The following is a 27,464-nucleotide window of genomic DNA, read 5'->3' as shown; positions in this document are numbered from 1 at the left end:
TGAGGAGGGATTGTGCCCAGTCCAGCCCCTGTGTTCTGGCTTTGCCCTATGACCCCACAGAGCCTTGACATCACAACCCCAAGGTCATCAGTTCTAACCCGGAACTGTAGGGCCTCAGGGTGGAGCCCCTCCACTCTCCAGCCCCCTCCCAAGTGAAAGAGCTCAAGAACTTTGGAGGTCAAAGGCAAGTGTCACCCTCCCACCCACTGTCATCCGGAGGGACAGAGAAGCACTGGAGAGTTGAGATTACATGTGGAAGACAAAGAGAGAGTGATTAAAAAGCTGAAGGGAGAAGAAAAAGCCCACGGGTTTTCTACAGCCCAGAGTAGCCCCAGAGCTATTACCTGAGGAAACATCCCAGGCAGCATTTTGCTCTAGTAAAGGTGAATTCCAACCTCCCAGGTAGTCGTGGTTTAGTTGCTAAGTCACGTCCAACTATTGCGACCCCATGGACTGCAGCCCACCAGGATCCTCTGTCCATGGGATTCTTCAGGTAAGAGTACTGGAGTGGTTTGCCATTTCCTTCTCCAGGGATCTTCCCGACCCAGGGATCAAACCCGGGTCTCCTGCATTGAACCTCCTAGGGAAGGACCATTGTGGAAGAGGAACCCAGAGCCTGTTTGTGAGATTGGACCAGGCCCCAGTTCCCTCTGCCTCTCTCACAGGAGAGAGGAGAAAGCCTGGAGAAAGCCACCTCCGCCCTGGTGCTGCTTTAGCTGCTAAACCAGTGATAATCATCCCACCTCTACAGAGGGCTTCTTGGGGAGGAGCTGATGGGAAGTCTCTGATCAGGGCAGGAGGCAGGAAGGGAACCGGGTGTGGGACCCTGGGTTCCTGCCACCCGGAGTCCACCACCCCTTGGGCCCACAAGCCTGTCTGAGGCCTGTTTCTCAAGCCGTCCGAGAAGCCCACAGGCACCAGCTCCGGGCCCTCCCAGGAGGGGGATAGCATCTCTGTGCAGTTCATATTCGGGGAGACACCCACATCCCACAAGCGTGAGCCACTCTGAAGCCACCAAGTGACAACCTGGAGAGGTCGTTCTGGGCTGCTCGGCACCCTGTTACAATGACCTAGTGAACCAGGGGTGCCAGGGCAGAACCAAGATCCCCAAGTAAGCCATAATCCTGAAACTGAAGATTAGGGGTCTGGTCCTCCTGAATCTAATGGTGTCATCCTAACCTGCTGGGGCTCAGTCAACCTGTGCCAGGGCCAAATCCAGGGTGATTTCTGAGACTTAGAAGCCTCCTCTCCAAGCAAAAACCTTGCCATGTGCTGCAAGGGGGTGTGGGTGGGGGGTTATTTCATTGGATTGAACCCCTTTTAAGAGATGGGAGGTGAGGAAAAGAAGGGAAAGACAAAGATGGGAGGGATGACCATCCCATCGAGTCAACATAGGCAGTCTGACCAGACCATGCCAGGAAGGCAGTAGGCTCCTTGGCTCCCCTCCAGGAGCATGGCTGACAGGGGAGCCCTTGGCTGCCGGACAAACACCCTTCGGGGCCGCTCCCCAAGCGGCCACTAGGTGGCAGCGCAACACCTGGGAGAGAGTTTACCAGTCCTGGAGGCAGCAATTTGCATGCCTGCGGGCGAAGTGACTTCAGTCCAGTCTTGACTCTCTGCGACGCTGTGGACTGCAGCCTGCCAGGCTCCTCTGTCCATGGGATTCTCCAGGCAAGAATACTGGAGTGGGTTGCGGTGCTTTCCTCCAGGGGATTTGCCTGACCCAGGGATAGAACCCGTTTCTCTTAGCCCTACTGGGTTCTTTACCACTAGCGCTACCTGGGAAGCCCCGGGGGCAGTGGTTTAGGTTCCGCCTATTTCCACAAAAGCCTGAAAGTCAACAACAGGTTGCAGCATTGGAAATCACATTTTGGCCGGTAAAAAGATGTAGTGAGTGATTTACTTCAAATGTAAGTGGTTGGCAGCTGGCTACTCTATTCAGGGAAGCAATTTCTAATCTTTGCCATTAGGTATTGACCAGTAGCAGAGAAGGCGATGGCACCCCACTCCAGTACTCTCGCCTGGAAAATCCCATGGACGGAGGAGCCTGGTAGGCTGTAGTCCATGGGGTCGCCAAGAGTCGGACAGGACTGAGCGACTTCACTTTCACTTTTCACTTTCATGCATTGGATAAGGAAATGGCAACCAAATCCAGTGTTCTTGCCTGGAGAACCCCAGGGATGGAAGAGCCTGGTGGGCTGCCGTCTATGGGGTCTCACAGAGTCGGACACGACTGAAGTGACTTAGCAGCAGTAGCAGCAGCATTGACCAGTAGAGGGGATTTGAAAGGCTTCTTTATGCCCTCTTGTTAAAGATCTGCCTGGTGCATGTTCATTCCTGCTGGCCTTACCTTGAGATAGGCTCATTTTGAGGTGGGAAGCTGAATGGTTGAGGTGGAAGGGCCCCTCATTCAAGCCTGTGCTTCCCCAGTCTAGAATCTTTGGGAACTAAAGGACTCACCACATATTCCTGGAGAAGGCCACTCAGACTTCAGAAATACTCAGATTGCTTAATTCAGGCTTGTATAGTCCAAGCCTTTGATTAAAAGAAATCTATAAACAATGTGTTTGCTATGTAGTCAGCATGGTTTGAATGCAGGTTCTAAGGGGGTAACACAAAGGGTCCCAGGTCTAACCCACCCCGTTTTACAAGGGGAGCAACTAAGTCCCCAAGATGGGTGTGGTTAGAATCCGTGGAGTTCATAAATACTTACTTGAAGCTCTTTCTATTCCACCCAGGTCACCGATCATCAGCAAGTGGAGGAACTCCCACTGCAGGGCTGAAGTGTCGTTTCCCGATTCCCAGCATGGAGCAAAGCCAAGGATGACCCGCCTCCTTGACACACCCCCAAATATCTGAGAAATGTCAAGAGTGACAGATCACTCTTCTAGGTTGGTGTTTCTACATTTTCTCTTACTTCCTTCTAGTTAACTGACTCCTGATCTGCGGATAACACTCACACAGAGGGCAGGGATTTAGACCCTAAACAGATGTGCTTTGTGGTCCAGTTTCCCCTGCACTTGGGCACACCACCATGAAGAATTTCAAGTGAGCCACTCGGGAGCTGCGTCCCAGCCCTCCCAGCACAGCACCTCCAGGCAGAGTCCTGGTCCACACATGGGGAGATTCAGCTCGAGAAATAAGCTCCAACCTGTGCATCACGCCTTATCACATTTTTCTGTAGCATGAGAGGGTGAGGCTAGAATTAGAACTTATGTGCATGCTGAGGAATGGATTAGAGAAAGAAGGACAGGCTTTGAGGGCAGTGGGGGGTTGTTGTTGTTGTTCAGGCACTAAGTCATGTCCAACTTTTTGTGACCCTGTGGACTGCAGCACTCCAGGGTTTCCTGTCCTTCATTATCTCACAATTTGCTCACACTCATGTCCATTGAGTCAGTGATGACATCCAACCATCTCATCCTCTTCTCCTTTTGCCTTCAATCTTTCCCAGAATCAGGGTCTTTTCTAATGAGTTGGCTCTTTACATCAGGTAGCCAAAAATTGGAGCTTCAGCTTCAGCATCAGTCCTTCTAATGAATAATCAGAGTTGATCTCTTTGCTGCTGCTGCTGCTGCTGCTGCTAAGTCACTTCAGTCATGTCCGACTCTGTGCGACCCCATAGATGGCAGCCCACTAGGCTCCCCCGTCCCTGGGATTCTCTAGGCAAGAACACTGGAGTGGGTTGCCATTTCCTTCTCCAATGCATGAAAGTGAAAAGTGGAAGGGAAGTTGCTGAGTCGTGTCCGACTCCCAGTGACCCCATGGACTGCAGGCTCCTCTGTCCATGGGATTTTCCAGGCAAGAATACTGGAGTGGGGTGCCATTGCCTTCTCCATCTCTTTAGGATAGACTAATTTGATCTCCTTGCTGTCCAAGAGGCTCTCAAGGGTCTTCTCCAGTACCACAGTTCAAAAGCATGAATTCTCTGGCAGCAGTTGGGGGGGGTCTCCCTAAACTTTGCCTCCCGGGCATCTACAGAGCCTGGCCTTACACAAGGAGTCCAAGAGGTCCTCAGCACCCAGGGGGCAAGTCTGGGACCAGATGCCAAAGCTGGACACATAAGAGCAAGGGCAGCCACCACATGGTCTTCTTTTGTCCAGACTTGCCAGGATCAAGGGCCAAAGGCCTCTCTGTTCGCAAGTAGACCCTAAGGCTGGAGGGTTCTTTATGCCTGGGAGGTACTGCTAAAACCCAGGGCCAAACTTGGACTTGGCACCCTTGGATGGTCCAGAGTGAGTCTCCAGGCCTCAGCCACAGCACGGAGTCTGCTTCTACAGTGTAGATGCTACCAGACCTGCATCACCCACTCCCACAGGAATCCCCATTATCAATATACACTTGTCTCTGTTTATAAATGACTGGACTTGAAAATTTCTCTGTGCACTTTCTCTTTCCAACCACAGAGAGAACAATCAACTACGACCCATTCCCTCACCTCTTATTCAGCCCCTCAACCCAGGGTCAGTCCTTTTTAGCCAACAGCAACTTTCCAGCTCCACATGCCGTTGATCTAGCAGACTGGATTAACTCCGCTGGGCATTAGAGTCAGGACCCACTTGTCCTATCTTCCAGCTACACCTGTCACCTCCTCATAACCCTCACAGCCTCCACCATCTGCTCACATCAGGATTTACAGGCTGCATCCTGCTGAGCAAAATAGAGTCTGTGGTTGAATTCTTACAGAAACCTGTCTAGATAATAGCCCTCTATCAGAGATCCAGAAAGCACATTTAAAATGCACAGAACTAAGTGGATGAACCTAGAGCACGTTACACAGAGTGAAGTAAGTCAAAAAGAGAAAAACAAGTATCGTATATTAACAATATATGTTCTTATATTAAACTAGTATCAGATATTCCACATATATATGGAATATAGAAAGTGGTACTGATGAACCTATTTGCAGGGCAGGAATAGAGACTCAGACAGAGAACAGACTGTAGACACAGCAGGGGAAGGAGAGGGTGAGACGAATCGAGAGAATAGCCTTGAAATATACACATTACCATATGTAAAATACATAGCTAGTGAAAAGCTGCTGTATAACACAGGGAGCTCAGCCTGGTGCCCTGTGATGACTTAGAGGGGTGAGATGGGGAGGCAAGTGGGAAGGAGGTTCAAGAGGAAGGGGACATGTGTATACCTACGGCTGATTCATATTGATGTATGGCAGAAACCAACACAAGTTTGTAAAGCAATTATCTTCCAATATAAAATAAACTTTTAGAAAAGGCATAGAACTCCTGCAGCATAAGAACCTGTTAACATGACTCCATATGTCCCTGGGGTCCTTGGCCAGAAGTTTCCCTTCACGCCAGCCCAGTGAGGGTGCCTGTGTGCCTACCCTGGCCTCACTCTCTGGCCTGAGCCCTTCCAACCAAAGAAGTTAGCCCATGCCCCTTTCCCCATAAATCTCCCCCTCCTTCCACTGCCAAGCACCCACTCCCTTGCATCCCCTCACTCTCATAGTCCCTGAAACACAATGTACCATCCAACTTGAGATGTATGTTTTATGGACATCCAGCTATAAGTCCTTTGAAGTAGAAGCTGTATTTTGTTCCTTTCTGAGCCTGGACCAGCCCAGCAAGGATGGGAATGAGTGCTCACCTAGGGGATTTCCAACACCCCAGCCAACTGGGCTTTTTTGCCCTGTATCGCTTCTCCTGGATGGTTTGGCTGCATTTGTTCATTACGGCCTCTACCAAGGGATGAAGGGGAAGGGATGAAAGAGAAACCCAACTCCCTGTATAGTTCACCAGCTCCTAACATTGCCCAGGAGTTTGCTTGGCCAAAGTGAATTGTTTGTATATTTCCTTCCCTGGTTTCTGTATTTAAAGAGCCAAAGGAGAAATTTTCATCCTGTGTGTGTGTGTGTGTGTGTGTGTGTGTGTGTAGATGTCTCTGTGTGTGTCTGCATATGTGCATGTCTGTGTGTATTCTTAAGTATATGTCTGCATGTGTCCATGAGTTTGTGTGTGTGTGTATATATATATCTGTGGAATGTATTTTAGTATTTGTGTGTTGTGTGTGTCTAGGTGTGTGTGTGTGTGTATGTCTGTAAATGTGTGTGTCTCTGTCTGTCTGTCTGCAGATGTTTACGTGTGTCTGTTTGTAGTTGTGTGTGCGTGTGTCTATCAGTGCGTGAACTTAGGGCACGGACTCAGAGTTAGTCCTGGCCATCCTGACGTGGGTCACAGCAGTGCCCCAGGTGACTCAAATGTCCTCCAGTGCTGGCCGCGTCTGTCGCAGCCTCCCCCACCCACGCCATCCTCCTGGGCTTTCTGCTGGGCCCCAGTGTCCAGGTGCCAGAGAAGTGGGCGCTTTGTTCCAACCTGTCCTGAACCACAGCCCAGCCTACAGCCCCGCGGGGACAGCCCAGCAGGCTGCGTCTCTGCACGTCCGGGAACCTGGCCCGGATCCAGAGCCAGCCCTGCCGGTTCTGCGAGGAGACGGCCCTGGGGATTTCACAACCAGCCACCTTACTGCCCTGGGACGCTGGCTTCTCCACCTCCTTTGCTTTCTAGACCAGATGAAGACAAGGTCCAGCCTGGGCCACCCAACTGTTGAGAGGCCGTGGGCCTTGCCGCACGGCCTCACCGAGTAGGGAGCCCTGAGGGGCAGCCACAGTGCTCACATCCAAAGTGGCACCATCTTGATCAGCGACGACATCCTTACCCAGCTCAGCCTTCACTTGTCCTGGTCACTCTCATTTCTTGTCATTGAACTCTCTTTCTGTCTCTGAAAAGCTCAAAAAATGCCCCTTTACCTTTGAATTTCCAAAAGAAACATGTTTAAAGTATATTCTGCTGTGAATCTATCAGGCCTTTTAAAGAGGGCCTGTTACCTCATTCACAGCACCCCGTGAAAAATGTAAATGCGGGCCCCTGTAAGACAGCATACTTACAGACACCATAGTATAAAGCGTTCCTTTCCTTCACGGACTCTCTTGACTTGAATGGTGTTTTGGTGTTTTTTTTTTTTTTTTTTTTTTTGGATGTAAAATAATTCATTTATATGTTTCCCTTAAGGACATTCTAATATTTTCCCATACTTGTGCCAGTATTTCCATTTCATTACATTTTTTAAACTCTTTATTTTGTCTCACAGCACAGTTGATTAACAAACAATGTTGTGATAATTTCAGGTGAACAGTGAAGGGACCCAGCCATATAAATACATGTATCTCCTCCCCCAAACTCCCTTCCCATTCAGGCTGCCACACATAGAGAGCAGAGTTCCATGTGCTATACAGTAGATACTTGTTGGTTATCCTTTTAAAATATAGCAGTGTGTACATGTCCATCCCAAACTGCCTGTCTTTCCCCCTATCCTTCCCTCTAGCAACCATAAGTTTGTTCTCTAAAGCTGTGAGTTTGTTTCCATTTTGTAAGTTCATTTATATCATTTTGTTTCAGATTCCACATACAAGGGATGTCAAATGACATTTCTCCTTCTCTGTCTGACTTGCTTCACTCAGTATGACAATCTCTAGATCCATCCATGGTGCTGCAAATGGCATTATTTCATTCTTTTAAATGGCTGACTAATATTCCACTGTGCGTGGTGTTTTTAATGTTGTTCCGAATAAAAGTTAAAATGTTTCATTATTAGCATACATTTTAGCATTCACCTTCATCCTATGCAATGTCACTTTAAATGTAAATGCAAGAGCATCTGAGCCACGTGAAGAACCATTGAAATTGCATAGTTTATTTGTGTAATTCATGCAGGTGTATTTCTTTCTTTAAAGAGAAAAATTATTTGGCTGTGCTGGGTCTTAATTGCAGCATACAGGACCTTTGTTGCCATATCGGAGAACTAGTTCCCTGACCAGGAATCAAACCTGGGTCCCCTGCATCGGGAGCACAGAATCGTAACCACTGGACCCCTAGGGAAGTCCCCATGCAGGTGTATTTCATTCTTACCCAAACAATGGAAATACTGCACAGAACTAACTCAAGCATTTTTAATTCACTTACTGACACTTTGGCCTGATGAAAGAAGGAAGAACTAGATAAGAATGTGCTTCCCTTTCCTGCTGTGTTAGCGCTTTAGAGTAGTAGTTGGCTGATACACAGATGTAAATGGGTAAGGGAGGCTAGGCCAGGGTGCCTTGGTGCCATGTTGCTGAGACGGCCACTGCCTTCCCTGTGCATCTGAAGCAAGTTCTGGTCCAAGTAGAGGGTGGCTTCGCAGAGCTGTCACCACCCCTTCACTTGGCTGTAAAGCTACACACTTACCTGTACTCACTCTGAGTCTTGCTGAATGAACTCCATGCATCCTGGTGCACAATTACTCTGTTTATGGGGCACTGTGAATTTGAATCAGGCAACAGGAGACCAGCAGACCCCAGTTCTGCACAATGTCTCCTCTGTCACATGTATGCTCCATTATTCCCTTGTGACATAAATTCAAAGCTTAAATTATTAACAATTTCAAGTCAATGACAGCAAGGTATTAAGTCAAGTCGACAGCCTTTCAAGCGGAGGGCCCCATAGACTGAAAAGGTCACACAGCAGTAAGGCTAGTCCCGCTTAGAACTGAAAATATCTGGTAAAGATTCTTCTGTTTTCCTCCCTGGATTCTGTCTGTTCTCCTCTAACTCTAGGAAAATAAGTGATGAGGCTTCTGACTCTCCCCTTTATGTGTTCACTATTCTCTCCTATTCTGATTTTCTTGTCCTCAGGAATATTCTGCAAGAAATGACTGGTCTTTTAGTTCACTAAATCATTCTTCAATCATGTCATTTGCTACTGAACCTACTTATTGAGGGTCTTTTTTTTTTAAGCAAGCATTTTTTTTTTTAATTTCCAAGTTTCCTAGTTCTTTTCCATAACAAACTCTTCTTGTTTTATGAATAGTTTACATTCTCTAATCTCCTTGACTATATTGTGATTACCTTTAAGACTTTGCCAAATGGGTTCCTTCCATATGTTGAATTGTTGCCTTTTCATAATGTTCAATTTTCTCTGATGTTTGAGAGTTCTCAGTTATCTGCTAATCTTTCTGTTTGGGAATCCTTGATCAGCGTGTTTCTCTGTGCCTGGTTTTTCTGTTTGTAAAATAAAGGCCACAAGTAACTGAGTGGTTTTCAACTCTTTTTAACTTTGGTAAGTGTTGTCAAATGAAATCTTAGCACAGTTCGTAAATGGAGGTGGTGTGGCAATACTCACAGCAGGTTCCAACCCTGGAGGCACTGACTTGGAACTCCCTCTGGCAGCCCCGCCTCAAGATAGGCTTTGATGGGACTCCTGGACCTGATGATCCAGATGGTCGTTTCAAACTCAAATGTTGTGGGATTCCTTGTGTGTGTGTGTGTGTGTGTGTGTGGCTCACAGCAATATTTATTATCTCACTTTTGGTGGCTCAGGAATCTAAGTCACTGCTAAGCTGGGTCTTCTAATTCTGGTCACTCACAAGGCTGCCTTCTAGGTGCCAGCTGAACCAGCATTGTCTGAAGACTACAAGTAAAAGAGTACTCCCAGGCTCACTCCTGTCTGGAGGATTCAGTTCTTTGCACACTATTGGCCAGACTTCTCCCTTTACTCCTCACTATGTGGGCATCTTCCTAGAAGACTCACACAGGGCCACTAGATTCATGAGACTGAGCAAATGAAAAGACAAAAGAGAGCAAGATGGAAATCACAATCTTTTGCAACATAGTATGGGAAATAACATCTCATAACTTTTCCCACTATATATTTATTAGAAACAAGTCACTAGTCCCTGCTTAGATTCAAATGGAGGGTAGTACAGAACAATATAAATATCAGTGGGTGGGGACGATTGGGACCCATTTCAGAAGTTGCCTACCACAGAAATTACAAATGAGAAGGTGGCTTTCCCAATGTCTACACTCTCCATACAATTTTCCAAACTTCATGTAAAAGTGACTTTATTTTAAAAATTGACGTTCTAAGTACTTCATCTGTTTCTTGATACATTTTCTTTTTTTATATTTTAACTTTTTAAAAATTTATTTATTTTAATTGGAGACTAGTTGCTTTACAATATTGTAGTGGTTTTTGCCATACATTGACATGAATCAGCCATGGGCATACATGTTTTCCCCATCCTGAACCCCCCACCTTCTCCATCCCATCCCTCAGGGTCATCCCAGTGCACCAGCCCTGAGCACCCTGTCTCATGCATCAAACCTGGACTGGCGATCTGTTTCACATATTTTAATATAGATGTTTCAATGCTATTCTCTCAAATCATCCCACCCTCGCCTTCTCCCACAGAGTCCAAAAGATATTCTATACATCTGTGTCTCTTTTGCTGTCTCGCATATAGGGTCACCATTACAATCTTTCTAAATTCCATATATATGCATTAATATACTGTATTGGTGTTTTTCTTTCTGACTTACTTCACTCTGTATAATAGGCTCCAGTTTCATCCACCTCATTAGAACTGATTCAAATGTATTCTTTTTAATGGCAGAGTAATATTCTATTGTGTATATGTACCACAGCTTTCTTACCCATTTGTCTGCAGATGGGCATCTAGGTTGCTTCCATGTCCTGGATATTATAAACAGTGCTGCGATGAACAATGGGGTACACGTGTCTCTTTCAATTCTGGTTTCCTCAGTGTGTATGCCCAGCAGTGGGATTGCTGGGTCGTATGGCAGTTCTATTGCCAGTTTTTTAAGGAATCTCCACACTGTTCCCCATAGTGGCTGTACTAGTCTGCATTCAAAAGTTGTGGGATTCCTTATGGAGAACACTCACACTTGGAATCTGTGAAATCCCTTCCTACATATTCATTCAGGCATGGTTCTAGAAATAGAAGCAACCCTCTGGCAGGTACACTTGCAGTGACTTGAATCCCACCATACTTCGGATGGGAACAAACCTCCCACGAGAAGCTTCCAGATAAAGTCTTGACAAGGAAAGCTGCACATAACAGCAGTGACGTAAGTTACCAGGGAACAAGCAATTCTGTTTCTTTTCTTTAAGTGGCCCTCCTGATTCAAAGGAATCATTTCCAGAAAAGACTAGGCTCCAATCCTGACCTCTGTGTGTCATATCACAGTAGATGCTAAAAGCAGTACATTCTTGCATTCGATCATGAAAAAGACAAAACTGCCTTTCTGGCTTGACCCCACGCTGCTCTTTCCCATGCCCCGTGAAGAGCAAACGCCAGGTGGGACAGGACTCTGTGACAGGACCTGCAATCCAGTTTCTGGTCTAGAAATAAGTCAAAGCACCAATGTGGAAATACCTGCTGTTCTTAAAATAGAACTGGGTATCTCAGTGTTTTGTTTTTTCCTTAAGTTCCCTTGAGATTCAACAAAAGAAATGAGGAAGTGAAAGTTTTGAATTGGTTTGTCCTCTTTTATCTCAAAGAGGATGGTTCTGTTTTTAAGGGTTTCTGAGAGGAAAACTGAATTTATTCCTCTTAAGAGGTCAGTTTTACATGAATCAAACAAATAACAGCAACAACAATAATAATAAATCCTGGATTATACTTACAAAAGAAGTTTCCCACTGGAAACCCATTTCCTTGGCTCTGGGAGGTTTTCAGCTCTCATCCTCTCCCAGGCTTCTTCTCCTAGAGCTCTAGGACCAAGAGCTGCCCCTCACACCTTTGCTTCTTCTTGTATTTTTATCTGTTTCTCCTTCTGCATACATTCTGGAAGAAACCTGGATCTTCAACTTCAATTATCAAAATGCTCTTTAGTGTTTTCACTGTTCTGGATAACCTGGAGTCTTAATGTTAAAAGCGGCAATAACAATTCATATATTTATTTATTTTCACTTTTGTCAGCCACCTCAAAGCCATGATCACACAGTGGGTGACACTGGGGGATCCCACTTCAGTCTGTACTGGCCATCGCCTACTATAACCCCAGCTTGTCATTCACATCCCCCGGAGAGGAAGCATAGACCAGAACACCAAGCAGGAGGGAAGTGCCATGGACGAGGAGAGTGGTATCTGTGGGCCTCTCCTTCCCAGAGACCCACATGGACCTTCTGAACTCCCCACTCCACACAGATGTGGCCCTTGAATTTTTTTTACTTTTAAATGTGAGATACACATACATACACACACACACACACACAGCACATTTCATAAGTGCGTGATTTATTGAAGTCTCACTAACTGCTCAACCCACACGTCCAGCCCCAGAACAAGAGCAAATGTCAGCAGCCCCAAGGAAGGACCACCTGGTTAGAGTGGGACTGTTACCCTAACTTCCATCAGCAGAGCTTAGTTTCCTGATTAGATGGGAATACCAGACCATCTTATCTGTCTCCTGAAAAACCTCTATGTGGGTCAAGAAGCAACAGTTAGAACAAGACATGGAACAACAGACTAGTTCAAAATAGGGAAAGGAGTATGACAAAGCCGTATCACTCGGTTTATTTAACTTCTATACAGAGTACATCATGTGAAATTTCAGGCTGGATGAACCACAAGCTGAAAGTAATATTGCCAGAAGAAATAGCAACAACCTCAGATAAGCAGATGATACCCCTCTCATGGCAGAAAGCAAAGAGGAACTAAAGAGCCTCTTGATGAAAGAAGAGAGTGAAAAATCTGGCTTGAAACTCATTGAAATCTAAGATCATGTAATCTGGTCCTATTACTTCATGGCATATAGATGAGGAAAAAGTAGAAGCAGTGACAGATTTTATTTACTTGTGCTCCAAAATGACTGAGGTGACTACAGCCATGAAATTAAAAGATGCTCGCTCCTTAGAAGAAAAGCTATGACAAAACTAGTCAACATGTTAAAAAGCAAAGACACCACTTTGTCAACAAAGCTCTGTTTAGTAAAAGCTATGATTTTTCCAGTAGTCATGTATAGATATGAGAGTTGGACCATAAAGAAAACTGAGGGCGAAAGAATTGATCCCTGGAAATTGTGGTGCTGGAGGAAATTCTTGAAAGTCCCTTGGACTGCAAGGAGATCACACTAGTCAATCCTAAAGAAAATCAACCCTGAAAATTCATGAAAGGGACTGATGCTGAAACTGAAACTCTAATATTTTGGCTACCTGATGTGAACGCCAAGGCTGTATATTATCACCCTGCTTATTTAACATCATGCAAAATGCCGGGCTAGATGAAGCACAAGCTGGAATCAAGATTGCCAGGAGGAATGTCAATAACCTCAGATACACAGATGACACCACCCTCATGGCAGAAAGAGAAGAAGAACTAAAGAGCCTCTTGATGAAAGTGAAAGAGAAGAGTGAAAAAGTTGGCTTAAAACTCAACATTCAGAAAACTAAGATCATGGCATCTGGTCCCATCACTTCATGGCAAATAGATGGGGAAGCAATGGAAACAGTGACAGACTTTATTTTGGGGGGCTCCAAAATCACTTCAAATGGTGACTGTAGCCATGAAATTAAAAGGCACTTGCTCCTTGGAAGAAAAGCTATGACCAACATAGACAGCATATTAAAAAACAGAGACATTACTTTACCAACAAAGTCTGTCTGGTCTGTCTAATCAAAGCTATGGTTTTTCCAATAGTCATGTTTGGATGTGAGAGTTGGACTACAAAGAAAGCTGAGCACCAAAGAATTGATGCTTTTGAACTGTGGTGTTGCAGAAGACTCTTGAGAGTCCCTTGGATTGCAAGGAGATCCAACCAGTCCATCCTAAAGGAAATCAGTCCTAAATATTCATTGGAAGGACTGACGTTGAAGCTGAAACTCCAATAATTTGGCCACTTGATGCAAAGAACTGACTCCTTGGAAAAGACCCTGATGCTGGGAAAGATTGAAGGTAAAAGGAGAAGAGGGTGGCAGAGAATGACATAGTTGGATGGCATCACCAACATGATAGACATGAGTTTGAGTAGGCTCCAGGAATTGGTGATGGACAGGGAAGCCTGGCATGCTACAGTCCATGGGGTCCCAAAGAGTCAGACATGACTGAGCGACTGAACTGACTGATGTGAAGAGTCACATTATTGGAAAAGACCCTGATGCTGGGAAAGATTGAAGGCAAAAGGAGAAGAGGGTGGTAGAGAATGAGATGATTAGATAGCATCACTAACTCAATGGACATGACTTTGAGCAAACTCAGGGAGATAGTGAAGAACAGGGAAGCTTGGTGTGATGTAGTCCATGGGGGTCACAAAGAGTCAAACACAACTTAGTGACTGAACAACAAACAGCACAAATGGAATCACAGTTTGTACTTTCCTGTTCAGCTTCTTTGGCTCATGTTACATTTGCAAGCTCCTCCCCTGTGTTGTCTCATGAGCTTGTAGGTCACTGTGTCCCAGTTCCAGTGGCGTTCCCTCTCTGGAAAGAGTGGGGTGTCAGGAGATGCATTCACGCATTTCTTTGCTGATGGGCACTTGTGCGCGTACTCGCATTTGCTTGGATGAGGGGCCAGCGCATTCAAGAGTATTTTCAGGTAGAAACAGCCACTATTGTCTAAAGAATTGAGAAATAAACCAATCCAAGTCCCACTAAATGTACAATTCTATCTGTACATAAATGTGTGGGGGAGGGGTGGAAGAAGTTACTTCTAGACCCCTGGATCACTGCCTCTTTCCTGCATTCTCTGGGACAGGCAGTGTTGACTAAGCTTATAAAGATCTTAGATAGCTGGTGAAACCTGGGAAGCTGCTCACCAATCCCACCCTTGGTCCACTGGAAGATCTCATCAGAGAAGGAAAGATGAGTGAGTAGGAGAGGAAAGAAAGGAGGAGCAGGTGACTTCTTTCAAGGGGAACATCTTTTTAGAAACAGCTGTATGCTGGACTCCAAAGATGTCTTCAGTCTTGCAGGTTTTGTGAAAAACACAACCACTTTATATGTCCCACTAAGAAGAAAGTACAGTCGCAAAGGGTCAGACATGACTTGGTGACTGAACAACAGCAACAACTTCTAACTGTGCCCAGGATTTGAACTTATCAAGGAGACAAAATAAATAAGGGGAAAGAGGAGGCAGAGGACTGACTGCACATTTGAGAACCCCTCCCTTTCCTTTCCTTTGCCTGTTAGATGTGTTTTCAAGGAGGGTGAATGTTGTGGAAGGAATTTATCAAAGAAAGAGCCCCACATACAACGTTTAGCCTCTAACAGAGGCTGTCTCTATTGAGACCATAGTATCAAAAGGCAAACCTTCCAATCTGCAAGAGAAAAGTATTTTGATGCTCAAAAAATAATTATTTAAAAGGATTTAAAAACTCAAAGACTGGTGGGCAGGGCATCATATTATCCATGAATAATAGATTGAATATGTAACTGGCCTATCCAAGGCTGGGGAAAGGTAGGAGGAAGGAGGATCACCCAGGGTTGTGGTCACAGCATCAGAGGGAGGAGGCCGTTGGCCCTGGGGGACATGAAAGGACAAGGTTGAAGTAGCCAAGGTAGGGCCACTGGCCTTGAGGAAGAGGAGCTCATGCCTGCCAACCTCCCTCTGGTCCAATGAGCCTGGAGCACGTATTCCATGGAGAGGACTGACATTAGCAGCCTCCTGGCTGTTGACCAGCATCACACCCCTCAGCTGTACCCCTCAGGTTGGCTGTCCCACAAGAGTGACTCTCAGGTTTGCCTAAGGACAAGTCTCAGTTTTTCTCAATAATTCCATGTGTCCCAGATGCTTCTGAGTTCCCCCACACACACAACAGTGGTGGGTCCCAAGGCACCCAGACATCATAACTATGCACAGAAAGGTTAATTTTATGTGTCACTTAGGCTGGGCCATGGGGTGCCCAGGCATCAGCTTCAATGTGATTCTGATTGTGTCTGTGAGTATAATTCTGGATGAAATTCACATCTGAATTGGTGGACTGAATGAAGCAGATTGCCCTCCTCAATGTGGTGGGCCCCACCCAATCAGTTGATGGTCAGCATAGAACCAAAAAAAAAAAAAAAGCGGAGAAAGGGAGAATTTGTTACCTGTGCCTATCTTGAAGTTGTGGCATAGTCTTATTCTGCCCTTGGAATGTGGCCCTCAGCATCCCTGGTTCTCAGGCTTTTAGACTTAGACTGTACTAGTCTATCAACTCTCCACCCTTTCAGAGAGTAGAGAGTATAACTTCTCAGTCTCCATTATTATATGGACCAATTCCTCATAAGAAATTCCTTTATATGAATATCTATCTACCTGTCTCCTCCTATTGGTTTTTCTCCTCTGGAGAACCCTGATGAAGAGAGCCTCTATTTTTTGTCTACTGATTGAAAAAAAGAAGATATGATTTAACTGCCTCTTTAAAGAGAACAATGAGTTTTCTCATCTCTCCCCATTCCCCCATCCTTTTGCTCCCCTGGAGAGAAGGTGCAGAAAGGAATTATAGCAGAGGAATACTACTAGGCTCATTGTCATGGGGGGTTAAGTTCTTTAGGATCAGGGTTATTGTTTTTGTTTAATTGCTAAGTGCTGTCCAAATTTTTGTGACCCCCATGAACTGTAGCATACCAGGATTCCCTGTCCTTCACTGTCTTCTGGTATTTGCTCAAACTCATGTTCATGGAATCAGTAATGCTATCCAACCATCTCATTCTCTACCACCCCTTTCTCCTCCTGCCCTCACTCTTTCCCAATATCAGGGTCTTTTCCAGTGAGTTGACTCTTCACACCAGGTGGCCAAAGGATTGGAGCTTCAGCTTCAGCAACAATCCTTCTACTCAGGGCTGGTTTCCTTTAGGATTGACTGGGTGGATGTCCTTAAGTCAAGAGACTCAAGGGACAAGGGTCAGGATAGCCAAGCTTAAGCCTTCACTCTGGAGTCCCATCCAGAAGCTACCAAAGGGGCCCAGAGACCCCTCTAAGAAAAAAGGGGCCAAGAAAGTAAACCCAGAAGGCTGAGTGACTAGAGTATTTGGTGCATGGCACTACTTGCTACTGGGGCCAAGATGAGGGCCCATGCATGAATGTGGGGAAGAGAGCACAGGCCAGAGGGCTGACCAATGCAAGATGGGGGTCTGGAGAGGTGAGTGGTGTCATACACACAATAGAGGTCCCCAAACACCCTGATTTGTGCAGAGGCAGTACTTTGGGGAACATCCTCAGGATCAGTACCTGTGGGTGTAAGGGAGCAGGACCAGACAGAGGGAGAATTTTAAGTCTGGAGGCAGCACCAATGAAGGGTATCATCCCAGCCCTTCAGTCTTGCCCAAGTGGAGGAAATGGAGCTGGGCATCAGGGATCCCCAAAAGCATGGGGGCAACCTCAGGGCATGGCTGTCTCTCATGGGGACAGCTCCTCCTGGCTGAGTACTGGGGAGGCTTCAGCCAGAGGCCTGCAGCAATGTGGGGATCTGTGTGGGGGTCCATGCAGAACCACAGGGTCTAGCACTGGTGGGAACAGCCAGAGTCCTTGATTGGCAGTGACTGGAGGTCCTTGAGCAGTAATTCTCATATAAGTCTAGAAACACAGGGGCAGAAAATCCCAATAGTGCCAACTGGCAACGTTTGTGTGGATATTAACCAGGATCTGGGCTTGCAAATAAAGACATGTGGTGTGAGAGTTCAATAACACAGTGACAGTTGCAACTTAATAGAAAAAGCAGCAGTTTGTGTAATATACATATATATTTCAGGTTTAGGCCAACCACATGCAGAAAAATCAATAAGGGCTTGGATGTCTGCTGGGAGCCGGCGACAGACATTCCACTTGTGACAAAGGGGCAGATGTCCACCCCAGTCAAGGTCCAGTGGAACAGGCCTGGTACCTTTACATCCAAGACAGATCCTTGTTAACACTCATTTCTTAGTGAGATGAAACTATTGCCTATGATAATCATGAAGCAAAATGTAGTCCACATAGGAACCAAAATCTGAACTTACCAAACAAAAATATTGCACTCAGTTCTAACTTACATCCCTGCATGGAATTTTATACACAAACAAAAATGCAAACTGGTCACTTTGAGGAACTCAGTTCTATTTCTTCATCATTTCTTCCATTACTGAGGAGTATGGTGCATTTCATCAGCTGTTTTGATGCAGGAACTCCCCAGAACTGGAGACCCCAAATATGCCTGAAGTGAGTTTGAATGGTCAGAGCCCTTAAGAGCATGCTCTCACAGCCAGAGGGTAGCTGTATCTGAGTGTCCAGGACCAAGAGCTGCCCAGAGTCCTCTGACCATGTATTAAAGGGTCAGAAATGACCACACGCTCGTCTGCAGCTGACACCACATCACCAAGGCTCCGGGAACTGCAGCAACGTTTCCAGACCTGCACTGACACAGATTTTGGGGGGAAAGGGTGTGTCATCACTGACCTTGTTTAGAATTCTTAGTGCATGGTGACCATAAATTGTTTTGAGAATCTCTGCAGTCAATGACCACCTCCAAAAGTCAGCAGCAGGGTAATCATCCCCTGCATACACCGTGCCCTTGGTACACTGCTGCCACGATGCTTTTCCCACATAGAATGCCAACATTCTATGTAAGGTTTCTGGCAACCTTACAAGTTTTTGCCCCAGAGTTTTGCTAAACATGGACCTAACCTCTCCAAAACAGAGCAACATGTCTCAGGAATGAAAGCTGAAATGATTTAGAATCATACCACTGTGAACCCAAAATTTCCTTCCCAGTGTCTAGTGAGGGGTGTGTGGGTGTGTGTGTGTGTGTGTGTGTGTGTATGTTAGGTGTCACTGGAGAACCGAGACTGTGAAAGAGGAGGTCAGAAGGAAGAGCTGTTGTGGGAAATGTGAATTCAATAAGCATCTGGAGACCTTGCTTCGTCTTTTATTAAATGGGGACCATAATTGCACCAGAAAGGCAAGAGGCAGAAGAGTGAAATAAGGTAACCCTCCTGAAGGAACGTGCTTAGGAACTGCTAGCCCTGTAACTCCAAGACCCAAGACATCTCTATGTCTCTGTGCTGGGAACAAAGCCGTGGAGGCAGCTAATGGAGAACCCTCCTCGTTGTCCCATGTCCAAGGCCTTGCTGCTGAGCATGCCTGGGATGTGCTGTTGTCACGCTGCCCCTGCACTGACACAGGTCTGGTGAGGTGACTCATGACCCAGATGGTTCATACAAGCAGAGTGAGGTTTCTCTGATCTTGAAGAGCTGAGAATTAGACAGGTACACACGCAATTTAACCATGAAATCAGTCCATAAATCAGGTCATTACATTTCTATGGATTTTTTTTTTAACTCTGATTTAGGAAACTAACCCTACTATAATTCAGTGACATAAGGCATTTCTAGAAGGCAAGGATACAATAACAATAAGCTGACATGAGTTGAATGTTCACTGTGTGCCTTCTCAAGACCCCACCAAGGGCCCGTCTTAGTTCAGTTGCCCCTGCAAGCAGATGCTGAGACAGGGACTAGAGAGCTGGCAGTTTATCTCGGAGGTGGTCTAAAAGGCCCCCTGAGGGAGACAGAATGTGATGGAGGTGGAAAGAAAGCCATTGAGGGTGCACCAATGAACAGACACTGCTTAGCAACTGGGCTCAGTGCCCCAAGGGCCCCCCAAGTCACAACCTTGACCATGCTTCTAAATCATTCTACCATGGGATAGGGACACTGGGAGCCATATACTTACTCCTTCTCCTGTTGGCTAGGGTTAATTCCTTGGGAAGTTAAATAGCCAGCACTCTGGTTGCTCTACACTGCTCTGAGCAAGCCCCTGGGGCACCAGGGAAGGCCCTCGGACACTGAGGCAGAGCAGGCTCCAAGTGAGATGTTGTAGGATAAGGGACTACCATCTATCTTGACTCCCTGTTATCTCAGGTGGATTATGGTAGATTAAACCAGACCACACATTTTTCTCTACTTCTTCACTGATACACAGAATCTGGGTACCTACCTTCCTGAATTCCTTGACCCATAGAATATGATAGAAGTGATGTTCTGGGACTTCAGAAACTTCTTATGCAGGTTTACAACTCCTACCCAGGCCTCTTGGAATACCCACTCCTGGAGCCTTGAGTAGTGATGGATAAGTTTGACTAACCTAGGTCTGCCATGCAGAAGCCCAAGATTAACAATTAGAAAGGTATGTGATAACAGAGACAGAGGTGCCCAGTCTGCATTCTCCCAGCTGATATCCCAGACATATGGACCAGAAATGAGCCAGCCCAGCTCCACCACATCTACATTTCTGACCCACAGAATCAAGAGATATAATAATAACAAATTGCTGTTTTGGAGGAATTTGTTGGTAGCAGTGGATAAATAGACACGGGCTGAGGGAATATGAAAGAGGACATGAAACAGTGCTTGCTGTAGCTTGGGGCTGGAGAGACCATCACAGACCCTCAAACCCAACTGCATTATTTTACAGGAGCAATATTTTATATTATTTTTATGAAAGCCCACCAACACTAGCCTGGGGCTCTTTTGCTGCCCTGTGGGATTTTCTGGGGCACCAATCAGGAGGGTGGCACCCAGAGCTTGCTTGGCTACGAGCTTCAAGCAGGGTGTGTAGAAGGATCTGTGTTCAGGAGTGGGAGGAACCCGAGAAAAACCAGAACCCAGTGACAGAATGGGAGAGGCTTCTGGTACCATTCCAACTGGGGGGCAAGGAAAGGGCAGCAACCTGAGGGATTTTTCATCCAGTGGTTCTCCAGGTGTGATCTCAACCACAGCATCTGCATCCCCGGAAAGTTGGCTAAAAATGAAGTTTCAGGCCTCCCTTTAGACCAGCTGACTCAGGAACTCTGGAGCAGGGGATCTCATAAGCCCCCCAAACTCTAGGATTCTAGTGCTTGCCAAGCCCGGGCAGCTTAGCTGTGAAAGACAGACACACAAAGGAAAATGTGGCTCTGTAGACAGCCTGACCAGAGCTCCCTCACAGACATGCCGCAGGAAGACCCAGGCCCTGAGACTATGCCACGGCATTTGTCTCTGAGGAAATAACTTCCCACACCTGCTGGAACTCATGTCCACCCACAACGCCAGAAAATGGGGCTAGATGAACAGACAGCTAGCTCAGGTATTCTATACCCTAGAGTCCAGGTCATCCTAGGTCAAGTGGCCTGGGGGCACTTCTATAAGCTGAGCCTTCCCTAGGATGGGAAGATCCCCTGGAGAAGGAAATGGCAACCCACTCCAGTACTCTTGCCTGGAAAATTTCATGGACGGAAGAGCCTGGTAGGCTACAGTCCATGGGGTCGCAGAGGGTTGGACATGACTGAGTGACTTCGCTTTCACTTCAGGCAGCAGGCTCCCTGAGGGGCACCTGGGGAAGGTGACGAGAGAAGGAGCTGGCTGGGAACCCTGCAGCCTCACAGATAGGAAGGTCCCGCCTCCCTGGGTCAGCTCTTTTCCCTGGTGATAGTACTTGGGGAGCAAGGGTGAGGGAATGGCTCTGCTCTGATCAGACATAGCCTTGGTGTCCCCTTCCCACCAACAACCCACAAGTCATAGTAGAGGTACCTGAAGCACCAGCAGGGCCCTTTCCATGCTAGGGAGAGGCAGGAGGCCTGGGTCACCTCTGACTTGTGGAGCCTTGGCACGACTCTCTGTTTCCTTAGCTGTATGTAAGGGCCTGTTGTCCTGGGTCCCTCCAGAGTCCCCTGCATGTCTAATACTCCCTAACACCCCAGGAAGTCAGCCTGTCAGAAAGGACAGTATAAATGCAATGAGTTCACTTGACTTGTTTCAAAGTCCAGCTCAGTGCGTTAGCAAAAACCCTACAAAGAAAAGTGTAACCCCGGCCACTGATGCTCAGTGGTGATGACATTTACATGGACACCACCAGCTTCATCACTGGCAGGAGCAGCATATATTGTTTTTAGCTTAACAGCCTTCTTGTCAAATTAGAAAAGGCAGTAACCACTTCTGACTAAGCCCCTCAAGAGCTAGTAAGCAATAGAGTATTCTGAATAATTTTGTGACTGATATTTGCTGCTATTGGAGATAAATCAGTAGATGTGAGATTTCCCCCAAAAATCTTATCTTAAGCAAATATGGAACTGAGTAGACATCTGAGGGAAAGCATTGAGTAGGATTCACTCTGTGTTCCTTCCATTGTGGGGTATGGAAACCACAAATCTCCCAGCTCAGGTCACAGACACTGGAGAAGTGAAAACGAAGCTTACTATCAGCCAGGGCTGAATTAAGTTCCACCTTGTAAGTAATTTATGGTCCAGGCCAATCACAATTGCCATTTTAGGCCAATGCCTAAAAATCACTCAGTGATAAGTATCTCTTAGGACTCATCTTTTTTTGTCTTCTCTGTCTAACGATGTGGCTTTTAATGATAAACCCAATGCCCCAAGGAGAAGAAAGAATATTTGCTGTCCATTGGCTAAGTCCCTCCTCACCGTGGCTACTCTGCTGGGTGTAGTTAGGACTATTGGCAGGGGTGGTATCAAGTATTGCTCAAACTAAAGCACCAGGAGCACCTGGGAACTTGCAAGAAATAAAAATTCCAGAGCCCTTCCAGATCTATTGACTCAGAAGCTCTGAGGTGAGCCCAGGACTCTGTGCTTTCACAAGTTTTCTGGTGATTCTTAGGATGGCTAGTGTTTGATGAGCAATGACCTACAGGATTGTCCTACTTTCTCCCAGGAGCATGCCTATCTCTGAGGTCTACAGGAGTCCTTCTCTACCTACCCCTGGGATAAAACAATCATAACACCCATCAGAAACCAAATCAGGTGGGGAGAATAATCTTACTATTTTTTAAAATAATATATCCTGAAAGTCATTCTCCATGGTTATCAAAATGGTGTTAGGCTGCATTAACCAGAGTATTAAGGGCTGAATTGTGTCCCTACCTCAAAAATCCGTAAGCTGAAGTCCTAATTCCCAGAACTTCAGAGTGTAATAGTATTTGGAGACAGGGTATTTAAAGAAGTCATTAAATGAAAATGAGGTCATCAGGATGTGCCTTAATCCAATATGATGGTGTCCTTATAAGAAGAGGAAATGCAGATAAGAACTAGCTTGTGAAGATACAAGGAGAAGATGACCATTTACAAGCCAGGGAGTGAGGCCTGGAACGGATTAACCCTTAGAGGAAACTAACCCTGCCAGTACCTCCATATCAAACTTCCAGTTTGCAGAACTGTGCAAGAACATGTTCCTGTTGTTTAAGCCACTTGGTCTGTGGTAGCATTCCTAGCAAATTACTACACAGACTGAACATCTACATGTCACAAAACATTGAAGCCCCATGTGCAAAATACTCTGGCTATCAAGAGGTAGCTTCTGAGTTAAACAATTTTTAAGGAAAAGAGGGAGCCTCATGTTACTGACTACTTTGTAAGATGAGGGCACCTGCTCATTGCAATGAAATGTTAGATCCACACAAAATGAGTCCACTTACTTCCCAATCCATGAGCAACATGAATCACTCCATGGCAACTTTCGCATAATTGGACCTGATTTGATGAGTTCAACTCTATAATTAAAGAAATTAAAAAGGCAAGTCCACTGGATCAGATACTTATCTTTAAACTCATGAATATATTTTACATGAATGTTCAGTCCTGATAAAGATGGTTTTATAGTGTTTTTGTCTGAAGCCATGTCTACCACAACCAATTCACTGTGGAATCTTGAGCACCTGTTAGACCTTGTCTGTCCTAAGCTGCAGTTAGGCTGAGAGTTGCGGGGGCCTGCAGGAAAGGGGGAGACAGAGAACAGCTGACTTCCTATAAGACTGGGTGACTTTTTGTCCACTCAAGAGTTCCATTTCATTGAAACTTACCCATTCTGGTGTTGTCAACTGGAGGAAGAGAATGTACTTTCCCCATCCCACCCTCAAAGGCCAAACCAAAGAGTGTGAAAAGTAACCCCTTGTATGAGGAGCCTTGTGAAGACATTGCTATAAATAAATGTATTCAATGACCACCTGATACAAGAAAGTAACAACTGACTGTGTGATCCTATACTGCCCAACAATTTGTAAAACACCTAAGACCAGGAGCATCAGTGGCTCCCAGCTTCTCAAACACATGCTGATCTTCAGAAAAATTAAAATCATTTAAACCAAGTTATATAACTGACATCTGATCTGAAAACCTGTGACAACTTGACAAAAACCAATGGCCTTGACCCTACAACCCTGTGCGTCACCATGAGGATCGGAATCCCCAGTGCATTGTAGGGTTGCTGCCCACAGGTCATGAGATGTCATCACATGCACCTGCCCGGATGGCTCTTCAGTGCACAGTGCAGGCCCTGCACAGAGAGCACAGCAAATAGATTGTGTGGGCTGACAAATGATGAACTGAAAGAGAGAAGGGCATTAATTTTTAAATGACAGATACCATGATTAGAGTGGTGGTCAGATGCCAGTTCAGCAAAATCACCCACACCTCTCATGTAAACATCCTCAGTTCAGTCGCTCAATCCTGTCTGACTCTTTGCGAACCCATAGACTGCCGCATGCCAGGCTTCCCTGTCCATCACCAACTCCCGGAGCCTGTTCAAATTCATGTCCATCACATTGGTGATGCCATCCAACCATCTCATCCTCTGTCATCCCCTTCTCCTCTTGCCTTCAATCTTTCCCAGCATTAGGGTCATTTCAAAAGAGTCAGTTCTTCACATCAGGTGGCCAAAGTATTGGAGTTTCAGCTTCAGCATCAGTCCTTCCAATGGATATTCAGGACTGATTTCCTTTAGGATGGACTGGTTGGATCTCCTTGCAGTCCAAGGGACTCTCAAGGCTCTTTTCCAATAACAGTTCAAAAGTATCAATTCTTCGCACTCCACTTTCTTTATAGTCCAACTCTCTCACATCCATACATGACTACTGGAAAAACCATAGCCTTTACTAGACAGACCTTTTTTGGCAAAGTAATGTCTCTGCTTTTTAATATGCTGTCTAGGTTGGTCATAACATTTCTTCCAAGGAGTAAACGTCTTTTAATTTCATGGCTGCAGTCACCATCTGCAGTTTTGGAATCCAAATAAATAAAATCTGCCAACATCCTCAGAAGACCCCTAAACAGTGCCCAGGCTTCATCTTTCAGTCTCCCAAAGGCAGTTCTCTACACAGAAGCTGAGGGTCTTTAATGTAGACCCAGTCCTAGGACTTACTCCCTGTTACATGGAGAATAGAATCCCCCACTGACCCCACCTGGCCCTGCTGCTCCCCCAGCTCAGGTCCTGCCTCTATGGCCTCAAGGTCTTTGCATGATCACCTTTCCTTTCTGGAACGTTCATTCAATTCATTCTTCCCCTGGATCTTCAGTTGGCTTCTTCCCTTCATTGGCTCTCATTTAATTGTCACCTTCTTTCCAAATCCCCCAGTGTGAAGTAGCCACCCAATCACCCCATCACTTCTTTCTGTACTTATCTTTTGCACAGCCTTTTCACTTTGGATACTTTCCTTTGCCTTATTCATGAGTTTACAGTTGGTATCCACATCCATGGATGTAGAACTTGTAGATACTATGTCATGTTATATGAGGAACTGGAGCATTCGTGGATTGCAGTATCTGAGGGGTTCCTGGAACTAATCCCCAACAGACACTGAAGGATGATGGTATTTGCCTCCCTTTCCTGCCATCTCAGCCTCCTCTGTGCCAACAACAGTGCCTGGAAAATAGTAGGTGACCAATAAACGCCAGTTAAGTGCATGAGTGTAGTGTGTGAACCTAGAGAGACCAAAGCAGACTGAGATATTAGTAACAACCAGCTCAAGCTTGTTCCTGTGTCAAGGAAGAGAGTGGGAGTGGTGGGAGGGTGATGGGGTGGGAGTGAATGCACTGTTTACATCTGTTTCCATCTTCTGTTTAGTCTCAATACTGATTAAAACTTGGGAAACCCAGCTCATTTTTGTGCGCTATTCATGATTCAGAGCACTCTAATGAGCACAGCTTCATCTGAACTTCACAATACTCTGTGAGATGGGGCAACAGCAATCAGCTATTATCTCATAGTAAGCCATTCCAAACTTCACTAGCCTCAAACAGCAAGCATTTTTTTAACTCTTGACTCAGTTACTCAGCAGCAAAGGCTGGAACAGCTAGGGAATTATGGCATTTGGGCCACGCTTCCTCAGGTCATTCCCTGGAAAATCGTGGGTCTCCAGGCATTGGGGGTGCTCATGGGATCCAGGGAGCTGTCAGCTTGGTTCACCTGATTCTCAGCTCATGGGGACACTTAGGTTTTCAACTTACTGTCTTTCCTCCCAGAAAGCCAGCCCAGGGTTGTTCCCAGGCAAAAGCAAAAGGGCAAGAACCAGGGCAGTGCGCTAGCCTCCAGGCAGCTCCCTGTCCAGCCCTGGGTCTTGTACTTAAGCAAGTCCAAAGGCAACCCAGTTGGGGCATGGGGAATTGGATTCTAAAAATGGGAAGGCCAAAAAAGGTACAACAGAAAGCATACAGATACAAGGGAGCCAGCGGAATTAGTGCCATTTTTTGGCCATCAATCCACCATAGTCACTTTTTACAGAAAAGAAAGGCTCAGAGAAAATTCAATAATTTATCTGAGGTCAAGTGGCTCAGAGAGCTGAATGTGGGTTTTCTGCTCCCAAACTCACTGGTCAGTTCTGGGTTCTAAGCACACTGGAAGTTCTCATAAATGATCCTCCTCTTTTCTTTCTTTATCAATCAGCTGATCAACAAGTATACTTCCCTGTACCTCCTAACCCAGGCTGACTGCTGTGATTATGGATCCATTCACATGTGGATTGATCATAAGCCAGAGGGGAAGATAGTGTCTCTTTTTGAGTAAAAACACCTGGCTGTGATTAACTATTGATGTTACACGAGCAGTACTGTGCTTCTGGCTCAAACATAATTCTCCATCACAGATGGTACAAGCGCTCTTCTTTGGTGACACTTGTTTGGCATCTTTGGTACATTAAGAACTGTGTGGGAGCTCAGGCCCTCAGAGACAATGAAACTGCAAGGCCATGTGGATATGAAGATAGTGGGTGACAAACAGGAAAGTCCACACTCTCCAGAGATCGTACAAATAGGAACAGAAAGAACTGTGAGCTTCTGACTCATCCACTGTGTAACTCCATTAGAAATTTCCAGCACAGTTACTTAGGCAGCAAATCAGTCTCAAAAGGCCAGATGCCTTATATGGTAAGAAGGAAGATTCCAGGCTGCCTCTCCCCTTTGTTGGCCAATTATGAAGCCATTAAAATGGAGTGGCAATTAACAATGTCATTAACAAGTGTTTAAATCAAATAGTAAGTTAAGATGAAAGGACAGTTAAAAAAAATTTTACATAATTCTTTTTTCCATGAGAAATAGCATTATTGATTTAGATCAGAAGTTGGTAAACTACAGCCTGTGGGCCAAATCTAAAGCTGCCTGTCTGCTAATTAAGTTTTGTGGGTGGACAGCCCCACCCACTCATTTATAATCTGTCAATGGCCCTTTTCATGCTACAGAGCAGGGTTGAATAGTTGGAATGTAGACCATGCAGCCTTCAAGGACTAAATTATTTACTCTCTGTCTCTTAGCAGGAAACATTTGCTGGGCCCTCTTCTGCACCCTCAAATACCAGTCTCTGAAGAAGGCCCTGGGATGTGGCAGACAGGTTTCTGTGACTTATTAACCTCTAGGTCACCAGGTCACTCCTGGGGTGTGTTGACTTAACCAAACGGAA

The 27,464-nt window shown here is 45.8% G+C and overlaps 1 long non-coding RNA gene across 1 annotated transcript; it reads left to right on the top strand.

Annotated features, from left to right (window-relative positions):
• Positions 1 to 27,464, top strand: LOC139184465 (uncharacterized). The gene is made up of 3 exons (XR_011567964.1): positions 1 to 184; positions 2,739 to 2,891; positions 27,322 to 27,464. It is a non-coding gene; the product is annotated as an uncharacterized lncRNA (long non-coding RNA).

Source organism: Bos indicus, chromosome 8 (genome assembly GCF_029378745.1).
Source record: "Bos indicus isolate NIAB-ARS_2022 breed Sahiwal x Tharparkar chromosome 8, NIAB-ARS_B.indTharparkar_mat_pri_1.0, whole genome shotgun sequence".
Classification (NCBI taxonomy): Eukaryota; Metazoa; Chordata; class Mammalia; order Artiodactyla; family Bovidae; genus Bos; species Bos indicus.
The sequence above is the reverse complement of the archived record's forward strand: the minus strand, read 5'-3'. Positions and strand labels throughout refer to the sequence as shown.